General features: G+C 43.2%; 1 long non-coding RNA gene across 1 annotated transcript in view; it reads right to left on the minus strand.

Moving 5' to 3' along the window:
* Window positions 1-54: 54 nt before the first annotated feature.
* Window positions 55-13,634, minus strand: part of LOC125619339 — a 41,841-nt gene continuing 28,261 nt past the window's right edge. Inside the window, exons 2-3 of the long non-coding RNA XR_007350831.1 lie at window positions 10,626-10,706; window positions 55-2,683 (exon numbers count right to left, since the gene is read on the minus strand). This is a non-coding gene — a long non-coding RNA (uncharacterized LOC125619339). The remainder of the gene's footprint in view (window positions 2,684-10,625; window positions 10,707-13,634) is intronic.

Below are 13,634 nucleotides of genomic sequence, written 5' to 3' on the forward strand. Positions count from 1 at the left end.
AATCCTGTGGCGGCTGGCGCGTGCCATGGACTGGCTGGGCTGGGGGGGGGGGAGGCGGTCTCTCCACCAGGGTTAAAGGCTCTCCTTGCCAGAAATTCAGAATTGCCGGCCTCTGTCTAGCTCCCTGGGCTGGTGACTGCCAGACTTCTATAGTGTACTTAGTCCTGAACTTGGGACTGAGCTCGGGTTCTCTCTTGGCACTGGAGCAGCATGGGCATCCCAGAGGGCTCCAGTCTCTGTGCCCCAGACACAGCTGGCACCCCCGGGGTGTCTTCCTTGCACCCAGTTAGCAAGCTGAGTAGTCTCTACGTGGGCCCAGGGCAGGCATCCCTTCCTGTCCTGGGATTCTGTGCACTGAGACTGGCCTGGCAGCCTTTCTGACCTTGAGGACTGATTTCCCTGCTCCTGCCAGGAGCTAGCTCCAGTTTTGTTAGGGGGGTGTGTGTGGAGTCATGACTATTGTTCTTTCCTGATTGACTTAGCACTGAAAAAAGAACTTTAAAAACTTATGTCAGATTTAATGTAGCTTCTTACCCCTATGATATTAGGTATACAAGCAAAATATTTTCAGACTTGAGGAATTATTTGTGAATAACTTCAAGGTTACATCTCTAGAAATATAACAAGTAACTTAATGTGTTCTAGATGTGTATTTCTAAAATTGATTTATAGAAACCCATTGTATACAAATACCGATGCAGCCCAGCCCTTAGATAAATACATTACTTTTTAAAAACTTATACTCATTTGTTTTTAAATGACTGTAGTAATTGGTTTAAAAGTAGCTTCCATTTACCTCATCTGATAATCTTGCCCAGTTTAATCTCTTCTTGGGGCTGGAGCTTGTTTATTTTTATACTGTAAATAGTATGTTCCACTATGAAAAATTTTCAATTGTTACAGATTAAATACACTCTAATTCTATAGTGAATTGATGCTGTTCTTTGTAACCTGGTTATTAGTGCAAAGAAATTTATGGATGGTGTAAATGTTTTATGGACTACTTACAGCACATTAGATGTTTATGGAACTCATATATTTAGTCTTGACCTTGGCCTTATGTTTATGGTCTAGGAAACCAAGGTAGATAAACACACATTCTGAATTTATTGTTAACTGTGTGGCATGAGGAAGTTGGAAACATTGATTGAACAGAGAAATGTTATGTTTTAGAGATAAGAATGTTCTTTTAACCCTTAATTCAAATGGAATCCTGTGGAAAAATAAAGGTCTTCATGGGTGTGAAGATCAAAGAGTACCTGTCTAGTGGTCTTTCCAAGGGGAAAGAATATTCTGAAATTGGAATTCCTTTTTATCAAACATCTCCTGACCAGAGTCTGACAAGGGGTGTGTCCTCACTTTACAGAGCCTGCTCCTGGTTTGTCAGTCCTGTAGTCTGTCATATTTTTTAACTGTCACAAGGTCAGCAGTCTGTTAGCTCCTCATGGCTGTGACTAACAGACCTGACGGATGACTTAGAAGAAAGGTTTGTCTGGCCTCTTGGTTTCAGAGGCTCAGTTCATGCTTGGCTGGCTCCATTGTTCTGGGCCTGAGGTGAGGCGGGACGTGAGGGCACCGGGTCTGGTGGCGGAATGCTGTTCAGCTCATGGTTGCTGAGTAGGGGGTGGAGAGAATGAGCCACAGACGAGATATCATCCCCAAGGGCATGCCCCCGTTGGCCTACTGCCTTCCACCACGTGCCACCTGTCTATAGCCTCTACCTAGTAGTCGATCAAAACTGTTAATCCATCAAATGAACTAATTCACCGGTAAGATCGGCACCCTCATGATCAATCACTTCCCAAAGTCCCTTGCCTGCGTCTGGATGTTGCTGTGTGGCCTTCAACACATGCATCTTGGGGGGATGATCTATACCTAAACCAAATAGTCCCTCTTCAGTCATGTGGGAAAGACGGAGGATTTTGCTAACTGGGATTTTAAATATTTTTTCCCCAGTGTTGGTATTTGTATTCTCTTTTTGGCACTGGAGGGGTTCTGTCACGTAGCAGGTCCTCAATGAGACCGTTCAAGTTCTTCTCCAATGCGGGAGTAGAATGTCAGGACACAGGGGAAACCCTCTGACACCCGGCCTGAGACCCCTGGCTTGCTTTCCCGGTACTGTCACGTGTGCCCTCTGGGGTGGCCTAGGCAAGAAGGCCAGCTGCAGCTTCTCTGGCTTCCTGGGCGACTCTGATGCTAAACCGTCTCCTTCTTTGTTAAGTTATACTTCACAGTACTTCCTACTTCATTTTCTTTTTCCTTTCTGAGGACTCGCCTTGTGATCTTTCTCATTCCATAAAGTTAAATAACACTTTGAATGGGCTGTTAACATCAAACTCTTAATGGGAAAGAGAAATGAAGGAAACCTGAGCTCACAGGGAAGCTGTGGAACAGAGTGGTACAGAGCTGGCCGGGGCAGGGGAGCATGGAGACCCAGGGCCCTGAATGAGTGGAAACCCTGCCTTCCCGTGTGGCTGCTTCGCCAACACTGAGTCCCCTGGAAGGTCTGCTCGTTTCTTTGGTCCAAGGAGGAAAGGTGGCGTGATATCCGAGGATGTCAATGCAGTTGTAGTTCTGCCAGCAGAACTTGGTCATGCACCCGATTTCCTCTGGCCTTGTTACAACAATAAAAATAGACTGTGCCGTATGGGTGCTCCTTCCACCTCTTTGCACACCGAGATCCCTGAAAAGAGAAAATGAGAACAATATATTGATTTTATAGTCCACAGTTGAAGAAAGGGTGGTTTATTTTTAGCAGTGACCTATGCTTTTAAGTAAACGCTTCATGTTGAAGTATGGTTTCAAGGGTTGAGGATTTACAAATCACAAACTGGGTCAAATTTGAGAACTATGAAATTATGGAGTGTTTATGTATTATAAATATGAGCATATTTATGATGCACACTTGTAATATGCATTATAAAATATCATGGGCATAGGCTTATTTTCATTCCTTCAGTCTACTTAGTACCACAAGACCATAATACCCCTAATTAAGACTAGGTTTCTGCCCCTCGGTAGCTCTGTATTAAGAGCACCCTGGAGGGAGGCTCAGTGTGAGGGGAGTGCTTTAGACATACGTAAACTGAGTAGGCCTCTGCCTTGCTGGAATTCCAGTCTTATTAGTTCAGTGGGTTCAAGAGTTCATAAGAACATAAAGCCCCAGATTACATACTTTATAGAATCAGAAGTGAGTTATGTGGCTGTGAGATGGGTTAGTGTTCCACGGGTCCATGTGACAGCATTGTGTTCAGCCCTATGCTTTCTATCCCATTTTATCAACTTTTACAATAACCACATAATGTAAAATCAGGTTTCAAACCCAAAACTCCAAAGATGGTAAAATAGAAGATGTTATGTAGTTAATACTCAAGATTTTCTTATCGGTTTAAAATTAGAATATTCCATCGTAAATTTTTTAATCATAAAAGACAATTGGTATAAAATTGTTTGGAAAAGAAGTAAATTGTCTATGTAAGTATCTATTTTGCACTGCTTTATTCTAAAAAGATTTGACTCATAATTTGTGAAAAATTAAAAAGGAAGTTGCCAAGCAGCTCATAAATTAACTTTCCTTAAATGTACTGGAGGTGCCAGAAACGTTCACACATAGCAGCTCATTTAATCCATTCCCCACACTGTCTGGCTTTTTTTTTTTTTTTTTTTTAATACAAGACACGCATGCTCACATAGGAAGATCACATGGGTGGTCACTTATTTGCCCATTATCAGAAAAATAAATGGCAGAGTTTAGGTTCAAGCCAAGGCTTTGAGCTATAATGGATTTCCCAGAAGCTCCCCATGTTTAGCTTAGCGTCATGACCACAGTTTATCCTTCAGCTATCAAGGTAGACACAAGACTTTTCTGGAGTGAAGTGGAAGAAACACCTTCAATCCGTGACCAAAAGAACCAAGTCTGGGTGGGGGAAGTGACATGAATGTTCTACGAAATTATATGGTCCCTTCCTGTATCAGTGGATTTCAGTGTGTGTGAGGAGTATTCCAAGAGCACCATCATGGTCATAAATCAATGTTGTTTAAGCAATCCAAACGTCATTGATCAAGCACTGACTCCATGCCAGGCACTCTTCTGGGCAACTGAGATACATCAGTGATCAAAACAAATGTGATTGTCCTTATAGAGACAGCGTTTACTTTTTACGTTTTCCATTTTCTGTTATGTTTTTGCAATTATGAATATTATACATAAAGCATATGGAGTTGGAAATTTCTTGGAAAATAATTTCCTATACTGATGCAAAAGTTGGACTTCACCAACATATAATTTGAGAATCGGCTCTTTTGTTTAGAGAGACCAACAGTAAATCTGAATAAATTGTAGGCAGGATGATTGTATATCACAAATTATCTCTGTTCTGAAATGAAGCAAAAGTGCAAATCATTGTTCACTGGGGGGCGGGGGGACCTGAAGGCAAGTATTCCCAGAAGTGTGAGGCCACACCCACTGCAACTTCAGGGTACACTCTACAGCTGGTCACTGTCAGGTTCTGACTCCTGAGTGCAGTGACTTTGAGCAGAAAGCCAGCCGTTCCATCTCACTGAGAAACTGGGACAACTGAGGTGGTATCTCTCATGCGGGTTCTTTTCAAAGGAGCCTTCCGGATTTGACTCTTGTTCTCTGCCAGCGGCCCAGGTGAGTGGGGCCCCTGACGTTTTAAGCTCATATTCTCTTTGTGTTTGCACTCTGTTTCCTGTCTCCACTGGGGACTTCATCATTCACACTCCCTCTCCCTGGTTTTTTTTTTGTGGTCCGTTGAGAGAAGGCCTGTGGAGTTAGCGGTGCTGTGGACCTTGTGCAGAGCCCTCCACTGCCACTCGTGCCCCAGTCCTCATCTACCTTTGAGCTGCTGCTGCTTAGCCTGGACCCATTTTCTTAGGTTTCACATAGTCATATTCCCAGGACATGAGCCTCAATTGCCTTTTATTCTCTTCCTACATCTTCAATTCATCAGACTCAACATTTATATCCTCCTTTGCCCTGTAGGAATCCAAATCTGTCCCCAACCTGGACTCCTCCTCTGTTGCTCTCCCTATGTGTCTGCCCATGGGACGCCACCAGGTGAAGGTACGGCAGGCCCCCACTGAACAGGCCTCTGTCCTGTTGACACACACCCACTTCCTCACTCCTGCTGCTCCACCACTCTGAGCAGCTTTGTCCCCAGACCTGAAACAGGACACGGGGATCCTGTTCTTCCCTACTGCATGGTCATCCAAGTCCAGTGAGAACCATCCCCTACTGAGTGCTGCCCCTCCCCCTCCGGTTCCTCCGCCACTGCCTTACCCTAGGCCCGTGCTTTCCTGTTTTCACTGCTGTGACTCCCTTTGGTCTGACTGGTCTTCAATTTGTCTTCAGTGCTGTCAGCAAGGTCTGTCTCCTACTCTGGTCCCCGGGCTCCCTGGTACCAGATAAGCACTGACGCTCATATCAGTGAATTCATCCAGTGATTTCATTATGGAAGTAGCTCTAAATGTTCAAGTGTTGCAGCATTACTAAAAGTGTCATTCAAGTAATTAAAACATAAGATCTTTGCACAGTTTTGTGCCAAGATTAGCTAAATATATTTGAACAAAAGACTGATTCATTGATCCATCTTTTGCTGTAAGTCAGTTGAAGTTATCAATTTCCTAATAACATCAGGTTTATAAAAGGTGCTGAATGAAGGTACAGTGTTGCGTTTGTTTTAAGTTTACAAGTAAAACAATTTCCACCTTGCCAATAGAAATCAACTTTCGTTGGGAGACATGCGTGTGTACACACACTTCCCAACAAGATATACATGTGTATATCAATATGTATCAATACATGTGGATTTGCTTTTTGGGGACAAAAACATTCAAATATTTTGTCAGTGATATCTTTTTTTTTAAGATGGGAACTGAACCAAATTAATAGCACAATTTTATCCATGTTGAATAGTTAAGAGATGCGTGTTATGGTAGAAGAATTATTTGTAATGGACAGAATGTAAAATCAGATGTAAGTGGGTGTGTCTCAACACACATTGAACTGAGGAAGCTGGAGATGTCTGAGGGGTGTGTCCTTCTGCACACTTAACAGGCCTGGCCAAGCAGTTGGGTACAGTTCTTTGTGTTTACTTAGTATTTCTCATGGATAAATTTTGCATAAGCAAATGTAAAATTTACATTTTGTTCAAATAATCACTTATTTTCATTGAGGAACCTCTTTGTTTCTTCTGTGGCATAGAATTCCATCTGCAGAATCTAAAGTGGTTGGGCTCCACTATGAAAGCAAGACAGAATCCTTAGTATAGACACAGGCCTGCAGGACCACACTCACCTTGTGCAGAGGTCTCCTCACTTGGCGGAAGAGGAACTGCACAGAACTAGAAGCATTAGTTTAGTGGATCCCTGAGAAACTACTCAAGGGCACTTTGAATTTGTTTGCCACTGTGTTAATATTTTATGCTTCTCATCAGTTAGCAGAAATGGTAGCTTGCCTGCACAGTGATGCAGAGTACTCCGTCCTTACTAATGGTCTTTGAAATTATGGTTGTAAAAGAAGTAGGAAACAATACTGGCTCAAAGCAACACATGAATATTTCACTAAGCGTTCAATAGTTTTGTGCTCTTCAGGAGAGTTGTAGAATTCTACAGATTAACTTGACAGTATAATCAAATGGTGGAGTTAGTTTTCCAACATTGTTATTATTGAGTACTACAAATATTCAAACGAAAGAAAAATTGAACTTTACAAGTAAAATTGGTGTATTATAGATAATAAAAGGAATCCTATTTGCATTTTTCCATTTAGTGATGAAAGCCTAGGCTTTAAGTCATAATGAAGAATGAATGAGTTGTTTCAAACACATTGAAGAGAAAATTTTAACGATGCTTGAACTGTAAGCCCAAATACTAATGGCTATGATTATCCTCAATTCCTTTACCTGCTTACCAAGTGTAAACTAGCGATAATTGTTGCTTAGGCAGAAAATACAGATGGCTCATTCTCAATGAAAAATCAGTTACTTAAGAAAAAGTTGAACGTTCTTTATTGTAATTTCTGACCCTGCTTGTAATAGCACATGATTTATGACTCAGTGCCTATTTCCTTGGTAACAAACCTTTTAGAAATAAAACATGCACAAATATTGCTAATTAACATAGGTGTGTGTGATTCTGCACTTCTATGCATAGGAAGGCATTTGAGAAAGACTCCGGATAGATCTGTCCTCAGAGCCATGGCAGACGTGCACTTGATGCTCTCAGTTCAGGGCCTCAGCCTCCGGAACCAGCTGGATGCTCTTCAGTGGAGGCCTGAAGCGTTATGTACGTGACACTCCTCACTCTGCAGCCTCAGGGTAGCTCTGGTCACACTGGGCTGGTTGACGGGCCTCTCCACACTTCCTTCTCCTTGTGTTAAAGTGAGGATGACAGTAGTCCCTGCCTTAGGGTGGGGATACGAAATTTCCCACAAAAGCTCTTAATGAAGGAATATTCAGAGGTGAAATGATTGGATTATGAGAGCTGCAACCTGATGCATCCCTCCTGGTGCGAGTGGACCGTTGGGTGGTAGGCAGGTAGGGATGGCTAGAGGAGGTGGGTCCCTGGAGGTGTGCTCTGGAAGGGGGCGTCTTCCCTGTGGCCCCTCCTCCTGCTTCCTGCCAGCCGCGATCTCGGCATCTTCCAGGGCCTTGTGCCATGATGTTGTGCTTCACCTTAGGCCCAGAGCAATGGAGTTGGCCGACCGTGGACTGAACCTCTGAGACTCTGAGCCTAAGGTAAGCTTTCTTCTCTGTTGTTGTTACTGGTACTTTGCTCATGGGAGAGGAAGCTGACTAGCACACCTCCCTCCTGGGCTTCTCCAGGAGCCCCCTGGGCCTGGGGGTGTGGGCTCAGAGCCCCCAGCAGCTCTCGCACCTGGTTCTGATGCCCCAACCCAGCAGCGGCCTCTGGACTCCCTCCGGTGACCCGGTTGCCTCTCCAGTCCTGCTTTCCTTCATTTTGATGTCTGATCCCATCTCCTGTCCTCCTTGGAAGCTAGTTGCAACTGAACTCTGTAAAGCAGCAGGGGCCTGCCCATGCCGTCTCTCAGGGGAGATGATGGTCATTCTTAGATGGAAACTAAACTTTAAGCACTTACAGTGCACACATCAGAAGATAAGTAAAAATCTCATTCAGATGAATAAAATTCACCTCCATGAGACAAAATAATTTTCTTTGATCCACGGAAGCACGGGAAAGGCACATGTTGGAGTACCTCGTAATGCTGGGGTGTGTGCACTTGATCTGCTGTTTAAGTCGGGCTCAACGGATCCAGGTCCTCAAACGTTTCTTCATGGTGAAAAGTCTCAATCCGTTCTTAGAGCTTTTTGAAATGTACAATACACTACCGTTATCCCTGTTCTGACAAGTTATTTTAAGACGTATCAATGTAGATCCAAGGGTCTAGATTCTGCAGGGTCAAACTAAACAGAAAATACATCTAACTAAAAAGAAAAACATCTTAGTTTAATTGAGACTAAGCAATCCTCATCTACCTTTAGAATGGAGTGATAATAAATCCTTGACCATGGGTTTTTAAACTACCTCATTTTAAAAAATGCTCCAAGGAAGTGACATTCTCTTTCATTTAAAAAAAAAAAAAACAAACACAAAGCTGTGCTTGCCTGGTCTGGAACAGAGGTGTGAAGTACTCATCCTCTTCATCCTGATGTCGGATACTGAGGTGTTTCATCCACAGGGCTGGGAAATCTCCCCCTCACTGTGGTGGAGAATGTAAACTTCCTTAAGCTACTAGGGAAATGCTACATTTGTAAGTTGTAGGGAGCAATGACCTTAAAAGGCTGAGTGAAAGCAAGAAGAGGGCATGGGGTCAGGTAGAGACGATGGAAGGCCTGGGTAAGAGAAGAGGGGGAAGCCTGAGGCAAACAGGGCGTCTGAGCTGGCCCCACGGGGATGTGTCAGTGGTGGGGCTGGTGAGTTAGCACCCGAGAGGCCTGCCACTGTGTAGTGTAGGGAATGCACTATGGGGTTAAAATATTCCTTGACGTTCCCAAGACAAACAAGAACTGGGTGTTTAGGTCTGTCTACTGCTTAGGCGACCCCTTCAGATACTAAATACTGTGTGAGAGAGACCTGAAATGTATACACCCATAAATAGCTGAAACCCAAACAATCTATCCAACTTGATACTCCCATCCAGATGTCCGATAATCTGTTTCCAAAATAGCAGTTTCCTGTCAACACTGTAACCTGTTCTTCACGTAGAATTACGTTATTAAGTCCATCTTTCTAATTAACCAAGCTCAACTTCTTGAAGGAGTTCTGTAGCACCTGAGGATGGTTTGTGGAAATGCAGATCTCTACCTGAGGTGGATTCTCCAGTTCTGGGAGGGGAGCTGTGATCATGCCTGATCACTTCTCAAACCAGATGATACTAGGAGTAATCCAAGGAGGTATCCATCTTCTTCCTTGCTGTCAGGGTCCCCTGAAGAGAACTTCAGAAGCACAGATGCTGTGGTCTAAACCCACACCTATGTTCAGCATTCGGTGAGGCACAGGCTTAGGTTTTTAAAAATATCCTTATGCATTTATGATAGACATGCAGACATGGACGGAGAATCGCTGGGCCAGATGATCAACAGTGTGAAACATCTGGAGAGCTTTGTTGCCCCGGTGATGGTGATTTTCTTGGTCCTCATCCTTACTGTGTCCTAGAGTGGCTCTTTGGGGCAGTGGGAAAGCTAGTCTTGAGCAGTGGTCTTCAGAATTCCTTTCATGAGATTCATAAATGATTTGAAAAACAACATAGCACCTCATGCTTTTAAGATGACACGAATGTTTTTCATGATAAATTTTCAAAAGGTACAATTTGGATGTTACGTGACAATTACTTTGTTGACTTAACAGCAGAACAACTTGAAATGCTCTGACAGCTAGAACAGACCTCCCTTCCTGAAGACGAACTGTAAATCTTCATGCCCGAAACCTAACTCTGCATGGGTGTCACCTGGGGATCTTAATCTTCACAAGTGGCTGGGCCAACAGTTTGCATTTCTAGCAAACTCTCTGGTAACACCTTTGATTGACAACCCAACAAGTACTGGTAGTATGGACCCAATCTCCTGATTGGCAGGGGCTTCATTTTCTAGTATTTTAGAAACATCATTTCTCAAATCCACCCCACTATTTTGAAATGCCTTCTGTTTGGCTCCCTGAAGGTATTTACTGAGGCAGTGCATTCTGGCAAGATACCAGGTAGGTGTGAGGAACACTTTTCCTTTAGCTGATAACATGAGAGCAATTTGGGAAAGTGATACATCCATCGCAGCCTTCCAACCTGACAAATTTTAGGATAGAATAATAAACTGAAGAACAGGAAATAGATTTCTTTCAAGCTCTCCATGTCTGTATACCCCTAGAAAACACCTAAGTAGCTCAGGTGTACATGTGTACGCTCCTGTGCTAAAAAAATGTTTACAGAGAGCTCAGCGTTTGCATACAGAAGGTTGCAGTTTGATTTGGGGCCAACCACTTATCTAACTGTGCCTCAATTTCCTTGTCCGTCATATGGGAATAATGGATTTAACCCATCAGCTGTGGAAAGGGTAAATGTAATATTGGAAGGGCTGAAGAGAGAGTACCTGCTTCATCCAGATGTCACCAAATGCAAAGGATTCTTCTGGGAGACCACTTTTGTGTCAAAACTTCATTCTTCCCTCCACCTGTTCAAGACATACCACATGTTTACCACTTTTGTTTCTATATTTGAGATAGGAAAAATTTGGGGTGGCTCTTGAAAGAATTGCCTAAATATTTCTTTGAAATTTTGTTCATACTAAAACAAGGAACAATTCTCTCTGACAAGCCAAGTGTGTTAAAACTTGCAATGTTAGGAACAAGCACTCTAAATCTGGCCAATAGTTATTAGCTTGCATTCCCATGTTTACTTTGCCAGTGCATCATGCCAGCAGCATTTGCTAATGATTTCAAAACTTTACATGTGCATATTATATCCTGTGATCTCTATCAGGGTAAAAACTGTACCTTCAATTGTCCATACTAAGAAGTTCTGTTCACATAACAGATGTTAAATACATGAATGAAGAAATAATGGATTTCCAGAAATTATTTTTGTCCACAAGTATATGTGCATGTTTAGCCTTATTTAAAATTTGGGAGGATAAATATTTTTACTGTCTGCCAGATAAAATTTCCAAGAGAATCTTTGCCAACAGCATGCATACTTTATTTGAAATTTAATGCTGTTAAAACAAAAATCCAACACATGTTGGACAAATTTGTGCCTCGGATGAAGATAAACTACCATATCTCCGCTGTCACTGAACGAGGATAGCCTTGGCCAATCCCCTTTTCAGAGGTAATTTTCTTATAAGGAATAGTCTACAATAAACATGAAAATTTAAAGGAATGTCATGTCATAACATTAACCATGTGAAGTTTTTGAGACATGGATCTTCTAACACATGCAAAAGGACTTCTGTCTTCTCTGAACTTCCTGCCATTTAAAAAAAAAAAAAAGACTTGCTTTGCTATTAAGCCTCAGGTAACTTGTGGGAAGAGGGGGCTGGATTTGCACAGTCATAATTGGGGGTGTTCTTTTACAAGACTCTGCTTGCCCTTCCCCTGTTTAGTCTCCATACTTACAAAGCTTCAGACACTGTATGGTTAGAAAATAATGCTACACTCTCACATGTTTTTAGTTGCATTATTTAGGTAATCTGAGTTGCCATGTTGGGTTTGATTCCTGTAACAATTGAGAACCTACTGTGGTTACAAGTATTGGCTGGGGTCGTCAGGACTGAAGATGGCATTGCAGTCCCCTTCCGCTGTGACTTGGGGATATGCTGTGTATTTTGAAGTAGAAGATGGAGGAAGGTCATGTGTCCTTGGTCCTGGGGCAGGGTACTGTGTGAACTCGGGAAATGACAAATGTCTTGGGCTATTTCTGAAACCACAGTGCTCTAAGGGGAAATAAAACCACTTTCTTGAGTGACCAACACTATCCTATGTAAGAAAGCAGTGCTTGTCTTTTTTGGACTTCTGAAATTAGCAATTGGGTACAGCTTGTCTTGCTGGTTGACTCAGTTCTCACTAATAGAAAACAAATGTCTTCTACGCTCATTAGAAATAAATTTGACATTGGAAAAAATGGGATTGTTTGCCCTTAGCAAAACTTATTGTTTTCTTTAGGTGATAGAATTCTAACAATTTGATTTTGATTTGTTAATTTTTTTCCAATTACTCTTTGATTTTACTTCTTCTACTTCATCCAAAGTTACTTTGTACAGGACTCTGACTTAAAGTATGTGGTTTAGCTGTCAACTATTAAAATTGGTAATAGCTATGTCACTACTACCAACAGACCATAGAAGAGTCGGAAAAACCTCCATCAATGCAGTTTTTAATTTGGAAAGTTGCCTCTGTCTAACTGGATACGGGGCTGTGGAAGGCAGAGGCCCGGTTCAGCATGGCAGCAGGTTACTGCTGTCAAGTTAAGGGGCTGTCTGTGCAGCAACCACGTGAGTGGTTATTTGCGGAGTGGTGAGCAGCGTGTTGTGACCACTCTTGCACATTCTGTGGGTACAGCCACAGGGAAGAAATTGCTGCTCCCCAGGTGCCTTCTCCCACAGCCTGGCAGGCCTGGGAAACCTGGACAGGGCAAGATGTGTGTGGACCAGGACTCGGTGTCCCTCGCCCTTCCAGCTAAGCAGGTTATTGCTGTCTGGGAAGTGGCGTCTTTGCCCATTATGGTGGTTGACCTGAGATCAGCAGACATCCTGCTGCTCCATGTCCACGCCTGCCAGGCGGCTCTGAGAGCGCATCTGTGTGCCCCGACAGAGGGAAAGCGCGAGCGCCGTGCAGTCTGGCTTTGCACATGGAGCTGGCAGTGGACACTGTGGTCCACCGTCTGTTTGAAGCTCTGGGAGGCTGGCTAGAGTGAGTGTCCTCCCAGCTGGTGTTTCTGCATTGCTGTAGGGCCACGTGCATGGACGAGGCCCTGGTCATATTTTCCCAGAAGTCCACCTCCATGAGCTTGTAACTTCACTGTTCATCCCCAAGGGAGCTGCGGCTGAGTCTTGGAGTTAGCTGCATTGGAATAGGGTCTCTTCGCTTTTTTCCTATTTTTTTCAGGATTGTTTTGGCTCTCTTCGATAAACAGGTGAAAACAACTTGTCCCTTGTTTTTAACATAAAATGGGGTGATTCAGCCAGAGTTGGGGCGAGTCTGTTTTAAAGTCGATCACTTTATAAGTTAGAGACTCTATAAACAAGGCATGTTCTCGAATTTCATGGCCACGAAAGAGGACTTGTCCCGCAGTAAGGTTTTACTAATGCAACCAGCTGAGCCAAGTGTGATGTCGGTGTTCCTTTCCAGTGTCAACTGTCGGGTTGGTTCCCCTGCCCACACTGAAATGTCCCCTGATGCTGGCCCAGTGCCTTCCACTCCTGTGTCCCAGCTCTAGCCACACAACCCTAAGACTGCTTCTGAACTGGCCAGGTCGTGGGAGATGAGGCAACACCAAATTATTTGTAAGAAAACTTGTGTTAGGTGGGGAGAGAGTATAGTACAGGGAAAATCAACAAAATTTATAGTTAACAGAATTCCTATTATATGTCCATAACATGAAC

This window comes from Marmota marmota, unplaced genomic scaffold (genome assembly GCF_001458135.2).
Source record: "Marmota marmota marmota unplaced genomic scaffold, marMar, whole genome shotgun sequence".
Classification (NCBI taxonomy): domain Eukaryota; kingdom Metazoa; phylum Chordata; class Mammalia; order Rodentia; family Sciuridae; genus Marmota; species Marmota marmota.